The following is a 7,822-nucleotide window of genomic DNA, read 5'->3' on the forward strand; positions in this document are numbered from 1 at the left end:
ATTGTTCTCTAATTTTGTCCCATCTTTAAAAAAAAAAAAAAAAAAAAAAAAATGATGCAGACATCATATTCAAAATGACACTTTTCTTTTGATTAAAATGGTAAATATTTTCAACAAAACAATTTGAAATGTTTTATTGTTTGTTTGATTGTAAACAGAATATGGATTTATAAGCTTTTTAAATCATTGAATTTTGTTGTTTTTTGATGCAGCGCCCCAAATGTTTTGGATTTTTTTTGTAATTATAATAATTATAACAAATAAATTCTTTTTTTTTTTTTTTAATGTCATGAAAAAGCATATGCATGTCAACACTAACCCCAACACCCCCCCCCCCCCCCCCCCTTGCGCACGAGAGGTTGGCGCGCGCGCGCTCGCAGGCTGGTGCGCGGGCGCGCGAGCGCGCGCTCACGCCGTCCAGCGCCCTCTTCCGGTCGAATCCCGGAAGCGCAGCGCTTCCTCCTTCTTCCTGCTCTCTCCAATGTTCGTCGTCCTTCTCCTCCTCCTCCTCCTCCTCCGGCTCCATTTCGACGGGATTTTTCATCCTCCTAACCGCCCCGGATCAGGACACGACCGCGTCTAAGGTAAACGGGAAGCTCCGGGGTTCGAGCCAGGGCCGAAAACGTCGGCATGGCTCTTCGGGTTTAGGCGCTTGAAGAACCGGGGGGGGGGAGAGAAGGAAGAAGAAGAAAAAGAAGAAGAAGAAGGAGGGAGAAGAAGAAGCAGCGCGAGCGCGACACACACACACACACACACACACGCACGCACACACGCATGCATACACACGCATACAGCGCGCGCACGCGAGAGGGAGAGGTAGAGGTGGTGGTGGTGTTGAAGGAAGAGTGGAAAAAGAGAGAGAAAAAGAGAAAGAGAGAGAGAGAAACTGACTTCACGCATCAGTTGCGTATAGTGGAGCATAAACAAACCTCGCGCGCGCCTCCGAAATTCCCCGCACTCACACACACACACACACACACACACACGCATAATAATAACACGAGCGCGTGATAGATTTGGTATTTTTAGCCAATGCAAACGCTTTCTTTTTCTTTTTTCTTTTTTTTCTTGCATGCTCTCGCTTTTGCATTCCTCTTTCTTTCCCTCTTTCTTTCTTTTCTTTTTCTCTTTTTTAATTGTATTTCTGCAGCTTTCCTTTGCACCTCTCTTTTTCTCTCTCTCTCTCCCTCTCTCTCTCTTCTCCAATCCGCAAAACACTCCCTCCATCCCCTCCTCTTCCCTTCCCTCCATTACTTCGTGCATGTGCGTGCGTGCGCGCGCGTGTGTGTGTGTGTGTGTGTGTATAAGCGTATATGCGTGTGTGTGTGTGTGTGCGCGCGCGCGCGTGTGTATACATACATATTATATATATTGTTGCTATTTGTGCGTAAGTGTTTCCCTTTAAACCAGTTATAAAAACACTGTCGCTCCGTGTGGAACTGAGGGAAAGGGCTAGTGTGTAGACCATCATGACCATCAGTGATGCATGTGGAGTTTTTGAAGGCCATCTGTGGAGATATGAGGATCTGGATTAACCTGTGCATGCTTGCTCCTATCCTCCTCCAATGCTCCAGGGAGAAAGGAAAGAAAAACCCCTTTCACAAATGTGCAAGCATGATGTCCTTGCAGGAGGAAAACAGGTTGGAGAAGATCTTGGAATAGATCTTGGCAGGGTTTTATTTTGGGATCATTGAGCATGAGATGGAATCAGATGAAGGTTGAAGTTGTGTCTGGTTGGATTTGTATTATATACATATATTTATATATATATATATATATATATATATATATATATATATATATATATATATATAGGATTGTTTTGACATTTCTGGATGCATGAAATATCTCGAGATGTTCTGTAGAGCTGGACGATATGAGCGTAGAGTATCGGTATTGTGATGATATTAAAGGAACTGTGTCTCCACTCTTCTGGGAAGGTGTTCCACTCGATTTTGGAGTGTGCTTGTGTTGTGTTAATAAAGTCAGGTGCAGGTGAGGTTCCTCTCAAAGGTGTTTAATAGGGTTTGAGATCTTTAGCAGGCCACGCAAGATCTTCCAACCCATGTAAAGACATATCTTCACCGAGCTGGCTTTGTGCGCAGGAACATTGTGGAATTGGCTTTTGGGTTTTGAGTTCAAGTGAAGGGGAAATTTCATGCATGATCCAGAGATCTTACGCTTGGTGGTAACCGTTTGGTGAAGAACATACGGGTGGAAGAAAGGTCAGGCGTCCCAATACTTTTGGCTCAGTCCTGTATATTGTTGGACGGTTGCTGAAACTCGGAGAACGAAGTGGATTTTTTCCCCCTCATCACTTTAATAACAGTCACCTGGTCCTAAGCGCTGTTTTCAGTTCCAGATAAATAACACACCAGAAGACCGTGCTCGTTTCCCCCCCCTGAACGCTTTAGGAATGCAAATGCTGCACAATGAAATGTCGATTTTTTTTTCTTCTTCTTCTCCCCCTCAAGGTTCCCCGAGGGTTCCCTTCATAAACCGGTTCTCTCTGATCTCCAAACGCGCTCTCGTAGGGTTTTTATGTAGAACATTTAATGCATTTAATGATTACTTTAGAGATACGAAACAACAAAAAAAAGAAACAGATTTGCTTTTTTTTTTTACTTGTTTTTTTGTTTGTTTGTTTGTCTGTTTTGTTTGTTTTATCTCAAACATTTTTTGTAGTGAAGGCACATATTTGCTCTCCAGGACGTTATCGAAGTCAAATATCACGAGACCAAAAAATTAAATCTGTACCAACATCCAGGCTGAAACGAGACGTCGTGTTAATGTAGTGTTAATAAACATCCAGGCTGAAATGAGACGTCGTGTTAATGTAGTGTTAATAAACATCCAGGCTGAAATGAGATTTGTGTTAATGTAGTGTTAATAACATCCAGGCTGAAATGAGAAGTCGTGTTAATGTAGTGTTAATAACATCCAGGCTGAAATAAGACGTCGTGTTAATGTAGTGTTAATAACATCTAGGCTGAAATGAGACGTCGTGTTAATGTAGTGTTAATAACATCCAGGCTGGAATGAGAAGTCGTGTTAATGTAGTGTTAATAAACATCCATGCTGAAATGAGAAGTCGTGTTAATGTAGTGTTAATAACATCCAGGCTGAAATGAGAAGTCGTGTTAATGTAGTGTTAATAACATCCAGGCTGAAATGAGACGTCGTGTTAATGTAGTGTTAATAAACATCCAGGCTGAAATGAAAAGTCGTGTTAATGTAGTGTTAATAACATCCAGGCTGAAATGAGATGTAGTGTTAATAACATCCAGGCTGAAATGAGACGTCGTGTTAATGTAGTGTTAATAAACATCCAGGCTGAAATGAGAAGTCGTGTTAATGTAGTGTTAATAACATCCAGGCTGAAATGAGAAGTCGTGTTAATGTAGTGTTAATAACATCCAGGCTGAAATGAGAAGTCGTGTTAATGTAGTGTTAATAACATCCAGGCTGAAATGAGAAGTCGTGTTAATGTAGTGTTAATAAACATCCAGGCTGAAATGAGACGTCGTGTTAATGTAGTGTTAATAACATCCAGGCTGAAATGAGAAGTCGTGTTAATGTAGTGTTAATAACATCCAGGCTGAAATGAGATGTAGTGTTAATAAACATCCAGGCTGAAATGAGACGTCGTGTTAATGTAGTGTTAATAAACATCCAGGCTGAAATGAGATGTTGTGTTAATGTAGTGTTAATAACATCCAGGCTGAAATGAGAAGTCGTGTTAATGTAGTGTTAATAACATCCAGGCTGAAATGAGACATCGTGTTAATGTAGTGTTAATAACATCCAGGCTGGAATGAGAAGTCGTGTTAATGTAGTGTTAATAACATCCAGGCTGGAATGAGAAGTCGTGTTAATGTAGTGTTAATAACATCCAGGCTGAAATGAGAAGTCGTGTTAATGTAGTGTTAATAAACATCCAGGCTGAAATGAGACTTCGTGTTAATGTAGTGTTAATAACATCCAGGCTGAAATGAGACGTCCTGTTAATGTAGTGTTAATAACATCCAGGCTGAAATGAAAAGTCGTGTTAATGTAGTGTTAATAAACATCCAGGCTGAAATGAGACGTCGTGTTAATGTAGTGTTAATAAACATCCAGGCTGAAATAAGAAGTCGTGTTAATTTAGTGTTAATAACATCCAGGCTGAAATGAGAAGTCGTGTTAATGTAGTGTTAATAACATCCAGGCTGAAATGAGATGTAGTGTTAATAACATCCAGGCTGAAATGAGACGTCGTGTAAATGTAGTGTTAATAAACATCCAGGCTGAAATGAGACGTCCTGTTAATGTAGTGTTAATAACATCCAGGCTGAAATGAGACGTCGTGTTAATGTAGTGTTAATAACATCCAGGCTGAAATGAAAAGTCGTGTTAATGTAGTGTTAATAAACATCCAGGCTGAAATGAGACGTCGTGTTAATGTAGTGTTAATAAACATCCAGGCTGAAATAAGAAGTCGTGTTAATTTAGTGTTAATAACATCCAGGCTGAAATGAGAAGTCGTGTTAATGTAGTGTTAATAACATCCAGGCTGAAATGAGATGTAGTGTTAATAACATCCAGCCTGAAATGAGACGTCGTGTAAATGTAGTGTTAATAAACATCCAGGCTGAAATGAGACTTCGTGTTAATGTAGTGTTAATAACATCCAGGCTGAAATGAGACGTCCTGTTAATGTAGTGTTAATAACATCCAGGCTGAAATGAGACGTCCTGTTAATGTAGTGTTAATAACATCCAGGCTGAAATGAGACGTCGTGTTAATGTAGTGTTAATAACATCCAGGCTGAAATGAGAAGTCGTGTTAATGTAGTGTTAATAACATCCAGGCTGAAATGAGAAGTCGTGTTAATGTAGTGTTAATAACATCCAGGCTGAAATGAAAAGTCGTGTTAATGTAGTGTTAATAACATCCAGGCTGAAATGAGACGTCCTGTTAATGTAGTGTTAATAACATCCAGGCTGAAATGAGAAGTCGTGTTAATGTAGTGTTAATAACATCCAGGCTGAAATGAGAAGTCGTGTTAATGTAGTGGTGATAACATCCAGGCTGAAATGAGACGTCGTGTTAATGTAGTGTTAATAACATCCAGGCTGAAATGAGAAGTCGTGTTAATGTAGTGTTAATAACATCCAGGCTGAAATGAAAAGTCGTGTTAATGTAGTGTTAATAACATCCAGGCTGAAATGAGACGTCCTGTTAATGTAGTGTTAATAACATCCAGGCTGAAATGAGAAGTCGTGTTAATGTAGTGTTAATAACATCCAGGCTGAAATGAGAAGTCGTGTTAATGTAGTGTTAATAACATCCAGGCTGAAATGAAAAGTCGTGTTAATGTAGTGTTAATAACATCCAGGCTGAAATGAGACGTCGTGTTAATGTAGTGTTAATAAAATCCAGGCTGAAATGAGACGTCCTGTTAATGTAGTGTTAATAACATCCAGGCTGAAATGAGACGTCGTGTTAATGTAGTGTTAATAACATCCAGGCTGAAATGAGAAGTCGTGTTAATGTAGTGTTAATAACATCCAGGCTGAAATGAAAAGTCGTGTTAATGTAGTGTTAATAACATCCAGGCTGAAATGAGACGTCCTGTTAATGTAGTGTTAATAACATCCAGGCTGAAATGAGAAGTCGTGTTAATGTAGTGTTAATAACATCCAGGCTGAAATGAGAAGTCGTGTTAATGTAGTGTTAATAACATCCAGGCTGAAATGAAAAGTCGTGTTAATGTAGTGTTAATAACATCCAGGCTGAAATGAGACGTCCTGTTAATGTAGTGTTAATAACATCCAGGATGAAATGAGAAGTCGTGTTAATGTAGTGTTAATAACATCCAGGCTGAAATGAGAAGTCGTGTTAATGTAGTGTTAATAACATCCAGGCTGAAATGAGAAGTCGTGTTAATGTAGTGTTAATAACATCCAGGCTGAAATGAAAAGTCGTGTTAATGTAGTGTTAATAACATCCAGGCTGAAATGAGACGTCCTGTTAATGTAGTGTTAATAACATCCAGGCTGAAATGAGAAGTCGTGTTAATGTAGTGTTAATAACATCCAGGCTGAAATGAGAAGTCGTGTTAATGTAGTGGTGATAACATCCAGGCTGAAATGAGACGTCGTGTTAATGTAGTGTTAATAACATCCAGGCTGAAATGAGAAGTCGTGTTAATGTAGTGTTAATAACATCCAGGCTGAAATGAAAAGTCATGTTAATGTAGTGTTAATAACATCCAGGCTGATATGAGACGTCCTGTTAATGTAGTGTTAATAACATCCAGGCTGAAATGAGAAGTCGTGTTAATGTAGTGTTAATAACATCCAGGCTGAAATGAGAAGTCGTGTTAATGTAGTGTTAATAACATCCAGGCTGAAATGAAAAGTCGTGTTAATGTAGTGTTAATAACATCCAGGCTGAAATGAGACGTCGTGTTAATGTAGTGTTAATAAAATCCAGGCTGAAATGAGACGTCCTGTTAATGTAGTGTTAATAACATCCAGGCTGAAATGAGACGTCGTGTTAATGTAGTGTTAATAACATCCAGGCTGAAATGAGAAGTCGTGTTAATGTAGTGTTAATAACATCCAGGCTGAAATGAGAAGTCGTGTTAATGTAGTGTTAATAACATCCAGGCTGAAATGAAAAGTCGTGTTAATGTAGTGTTAATAACATCCAGGCTGAAATGAGACGTCCTGTTAATGTAGTGTTAATAACATCCAGGCTGAAATGAGAAGTCGTGTTAATGTAGTGTTAATAACATCCAGGCTGAAATGAGAAGTCGTGTTAATGTAGTGTTAATAACATCCAGGCTGAAATGAAAAGTCGTGTTAATGTAGTGTTAATAACATCCAGGCTGAAATGAAAAGTCGTGTTAATGTAGTGTTAATAACATCCAGGCTGAAATGAGACGTCGTGTTAATGTAGTGTTAATAACATCCAGGCTGAAATGAGAAGTCGTGTTAATGTAGTGTTAATAACATCCAGGCTGAAATGAAAAGTCGTGTTAATGTAGTGTTAATAACATCCAGGCTGAAATGAGACGTCGTGTTAATGTAGTGTTAATAACATCCAGGCTGAAATGAGAAGTCGTGTTAATGTAGTGTTAATAACATCCAGGCTGAAATGAGAAGTCGTGTTAATGTAGTGTTAATAACATCCAGGCTGAAATGAGAAGTCGTGTTAATGTAGTGTTAATAACATCCAGGCTGAAATGAGAAGTCGTGTTAATGTAGTGTTAATAACATCCAGGCTGAAATGAGAAGTCGTGTTAATGTAGTGTTAATAAACATCCATGCTGAAATGAGAAGTCGTGTTAATGTAGTGTTAATAACATCCAGGCTGAAATGAGAAGTCGTGTTAATGTAGTGTTAATAACATCCAGGCTGGAATGAGAAGTCGTGTTAATGTAGTGTTAATAACATCCAGGCTGAAATGAGAAGTCTTGTTAATGTAGTGTTAATAACATCCAGGCTGAAATGAAAAGTCGTGTTAATGTAGTGTTAATAACATCCAGGCTGAAATGAGACATCGTGTTAATGTAGTGTTAATAACATCCAGGCTGAAATGAGACATCGTGTTAATGTAGTGTTAATAAACATCCAGGCTGAAATGAGACATCGTGTTAATGTAGTGTTAATAACATCCAGGCTGAAATGAGACATCGTGTTAATGTAGTGTTAATAACATCCAGGCTGAAATGAGACATCGTGTTAATGTAGTGTTAATAACATCCAGGCTGAAATGAGACATCGTGTTAATGTAGTGTTGATCATAGCAACAGTTTTATTTCTCTTTGTATGTG

General features: G+C 38.8%; 1 protein-coding gene across 1 annotated transcript in view; it reads left to right on the plus strand.

Moving 5' to 3' along the window:
- Nucleotides 1-383: 383 nt before the first annotated feature.
- The window catches only part of ube2e3 (ubiquitin-conjugating enzyme E2E 3), an 80,941-nt gene continuing 73,502 nt past the window's right edge, over nucleotides 384-7,822 (plus strand). The window contains exon 1 of the mRNA XM_083537200.1: nucleotides 384-584. The gene's annotated coding sequence lies outside the window, so the exon portion shown is untranslated. The remainder of the gene's footprint in view (nucleotides 585-7,822) is intronic.

Source organism: Silurus aristotelis (genome assembly GCF_946808225.1).
Source record: "Silurus aristotelis genome assembly, chromosome: 3".
Taxonomy (NCBI): Eukaryota; Metazoa; Chordata; class Actinopteri; order Siluriformes; family Siluridae; genus Silurus; species Silurus aristotelis.